The sequence below is a fragment of the Ooceraea biroi genome, chromosome 4 (genome assembly GCF_003672135.1).
Source record: "Ooceraea biroi isolate clonal line C1 chromosome 4, Obir_v5.4, whole genome shotgun sequence".
Classification (NCBI taxonomy): Eukaryota; Metazoa; Arthropoda; class Insecta; order Hymenoptera; family Formicidae; genus Ooceraea; species Ooceraea biroi.
In genome coordinates, this window is record NC_039509.1 from 5050369 (window position 1) to 5054593 (window position 4225).

At 41.0% G+C, this 4225-nt stretch overlaps 1 long non-coding RNA gene across 1 annotated transcript; it reads left to right on the forward strand.

Moving 5' to 3' along the window:
- Window positions 1-684: 684 nt before the first annotated feature.
- On the forward strand, window positions 685-2726 carry LOC109611444. The gene is made up of 3 exons (XR_002193829.2): window positions 685-1145; window positions 2032-2216; window positions 2346-2726. It is a non-coding gene; the product is annotated as an uncharacterized LOC109611444 (long non-coding RNA).
- Window positions 2727-4225: the final 1499 nt, after the last annotated feature.

Here is a 4225-nt window from a genome sequence, read left to right on the forward strand (position 1 = left end):
AATATTTTACAATCCCGGTTTCCCTGAAACTTTCGGACCAATTACAATCGTTATTGTCTTCTTTTGTTGTGATGCCAGTGTCGTGAATGATAGTATTGTATTTTTCGATTTTTCTGCGGGATGATTGCTATTGTTTAGCACTCGTATGTATCCATTGAATTCTATTTGTACAGGAAGCCAAGTGAACATTCCGTTCTTGTTGTATATTCGGAACTTTTGTTGATGCTTTACACATTGTGTCATTAAATTTCAATTAAAATCGTCAAAAGTTGATTACGTATCTGCTATAGCGCTTCCAGTTTCTATCCAGAAGCTCATTCACGCACAGGCGGTGAAAGAAACATCGTCTCTATTCGGCGTCGAGAAGAGGATTTACACCAGTCACTTCATTTTTCAGTGCGGGTTTACCCGTCGCCCACAGTTTCGTTGTAACATGGAAAACGCTGCTGCGGCGTCGTTATCAAAAGCCGGATAGGAAATCCACGTTAAAGCGACACCAGCGAGAACCTCGGCCCGGATAGAATAAGAGGGAGGATGGGATAGTAGCGTCGAAGAGGATAGGGGTTCGTTCAAGAGTGACGGAAGACGGACGGGGTGACGGGGAGAGGTGGAAAAGGCAAAAGACGTTTAATGCCCGCCATCGATAATGTCGTCTGTGCCCAGGCACCGGGGGAATACGCAGTTAAGGAGCGGACGAGGTAGGAAGAGCACGCCTCTCGGCAAGACGAAAGAGAAAAGATGGACCATGGAAGAAGCGACAAGTGAGTGACAAAGAGGCGACGGCGGGGAACAAGGATGGGTACCGGATCAGCGGAGAATGGGAGGTCAGAGGCTGCAAGAGGAGGGTTGACACGAACTAATAGCAGTCGAACGATTAAAACTAACGATCCCGTTGCGTCGACTAGTTCATCCCCGGGCTTGTCCCCTCGACCAGGATTAACTGCCGGATGACGGGCGATCCCGGACCAAATGAAAATACGGTGCTCTGCCTCCCGACGACCACTACCTTCCATCTTCGTCCGCCACTCTAATTGGCGCCCCGACCTCATCGTTTCTTCGCGGATCGACTTCAGATCTCCTGTTCGTCGCCGGACGAGTTTTCCCGCACGTTCATCGCGCTTACGCGTCTGCCTGATGCGTGCCACGTAAGTGCGTTCGCGAGTTTAATTTTTCGATATATTAGCGGAGAAATTCCCCTTTCATGAAATTGAGGAAAAAGCTTAGTTATATAAAAATTTATGAAAAAGTTCAAAAAAGTAGAAAACTGTTAAGCACAGCTTATGACAGGGCAATATTAATACTTTATTCGATGCTAAGCGGTAATCGAATAAAGTGCCCGCAAATTCTGGTCTAGAAAATTTAAAATACCATATAAATGCATGACCTATAACCAACACAGAATCAACCTATTATTGATACATGTTATTTTCAGGTTTCATATTTCAATAAAACATGAATTTGATTGCAAGCAGCTTTTATCTAGGGCAATGCAAAATCTAAATAGAATAAAGTTGTTCTCATGATAAACTGTTTTCGAAATATATAAATATATGTAATGATCCTATAGCAACTATAGCATATCTTTGTCTTAAGAATTGAATATCATTCTTTCAATAGTTTATAAATTTAAACTCGGCAAATTTTTTTGAGCGCACATGTTTGATCTGTAGTTGATTTTCGTGATGATGAAGATAGCGCACAAGTTATCTGCCAAAACGTGCAGAACGTGAGATCGTGCATTATACAATATTATATTATCTCCATAGTAACTTTTCAAATCGTACACCTTCTTCCGATTCTTTCTCCTTCTTGTGCCTTTATATGGAAGATACCTTTGTCGGGGATATCGGGAATAAGTTACATGTATTTTACAAGCATCGTGCAATATCATGACACAACTGGCTCAGTTCATTTAGTATGATTTACTTCATCTATTAAGATAGATTGACTGAAAACATACAGCCAAAAATTAAACTATTAAAGCAAGAATTATTAAATATCAAGTTTTGATGAAACAATTTGTTTCAATAGAATAGTACAGCATTCTCACGCAAAAGATGCTTACGTAAAAGGATCCGTCGAATCCGTCAATATCAAGATTTATGGAACATTTGAGGATAGATGTGGGTAATTCAACGCGGAAGCGTATTTCGTTCGTCGGCGACGCTATAAATGCACGTTCCCCGGACCAATTTCGATAGCAGTGCGCGAGAAAGGTAATCCATCAAGAAACGACACATCGTAAGACTTTCGTACACAAAACGTACATATCACACGCACTCTCTGCGCTTTTCTTGTCCTTTTATGTCTCGTTCACGTGGATTGGGGGAATTGGACGAAGACAGACAGAAAGGAAAAACATAGCGCGAATGGACGGAGAGCGCGACGAGAGAAGGAAAAGAGAAGGAAGCCAGGACAATACCTCGGAGTTCCCATCGTGACCGGCATTTTCGATTCCTTGCATAATTCATTTTTTTTTCCCAACGCTACCACCATCTACTGCTTTTACACCCCTGGGTTCCTTTCGTTATCGGTACTACTTTTTTCCCTGTCACGGCTTTCGAGGACACGCTTCCAGTGATTCTCGGGGTATTGATCGATCGTTTTACAAACGAGGAAGCATCCGCAGCCAATAAGAGACAGACAAACGATTAACAATTTAAAAGAAATCGGAAATAAAAAGACAAAAAATATAGTATTGGGTCGTCCGGAAAGTTCGTGCCGATTTTTAATAGATGGCGTTGGAACATGTCTGAATATATCAATGTTATTGAAAACATACGATTTATATACATATGCTTAAAGGTGACATTTTAACGCATCTTTAGGAAAAAAGTTGTTTGAGATAAATTGATTCGTGTCAGTTTTGTACTCTTTTGAAGATGGAAGAAAACAAAGAACATTTTAGACACTCGATGCTTTTCTATTACCGGAAAGGCAAAAATGCCTCACAAGCAACAAATTCGATATGTTCTGTTTACGGAGAAGGCGCTTTAGCTGAAAGAACCGTACGTAAGTGGTTCGCTAAGTTTAGAGTTGGTGATTTTAACCTTAAAGACCAAGAACGCTCGGGCAGACCCTCTACTACTGATGATGACCAAATCAAGACACTGATCGAGAATAACCCGCGCTACACGACACGTGAATTAGCAGAGATACTGAAAATATCGAAAACCACTGTCCACGATCATGTAGTGAAGCTTGGTTACGTAAGTCGCTATGATGTATGGGTTCCGCATAATTTGGCCGAAAAAATTTAATGGATCGCATTTCCATCTGCGACTCGCTGTACAAGCGCAACGCAAACGTACCATTTTTGAAGCAATTAGTGACGGGTGACGAAAAATGGATAATTTACAACAATGTAGAACGAAAAAGATCCTGGGGTAAGCGAAATGAACCAGCATTAACCACTCCGAAAGCCGGCCTTCATCCAAAAAAAGTCATGCTCTGTGTCTGGTGGGATTGGAAAGGAATCCTATATTATGAGCTCCTACCACACAACCAAACGATAAATGCAGATAAGTACTGCTCGCAACTGGACGAATTAAAGACAGCGATTCAGGAAAAACGTCCAGAATTAGCTAATAGGAAGGGCGTCGTGTTCCATCAGGACAATGCCAGACCTCATGTTTCTTTGACTACCCGACAAAAATTGTTGGAGTTTGGCTGGGATGTGCTACCTCACCCACCGTATTCACCAGACATTGCACCTTCAGACTTTCACTTATTTAGGTCTTTGCAAAATTCTCTTAGCGGCAAGAACTTCAACTCTTTGATCGACATAAAAAACCACCTTGAGGAGTTTTTCGCCGAGAAACCTAAGAAGTTCTGGGAGAATGAAATCTTCCAGTTGCGTGAAAGATGGACAAAGGTTGTGAAACAAAACGGTGCATACATAAGTCAATAAATATTTATCGACATAAAAAAATGTTGCCTTTGAATTTTCCTTCAAAATCGGCACGAACTTTCCGGACGACCCAATATAATAATTAAGACTATTAGAGGAGAATCCTCTATTATGAGATATGCTCCTAATATGAGATAATGGGGTTTCTGCTAAACTAGTGAGCACCAACTGTTAGTTCCACCATGAACTTATTACTCTTGGTGTAAAATGTATTTAGTGAAAAATTCATTGTTCGTTATTGCGTTTAGCCTTTGCAAGAAAAGATTTGTGAAATTGTAAACATGTCAAAGGAACTTGAGGTAAGTCTTTAAACCT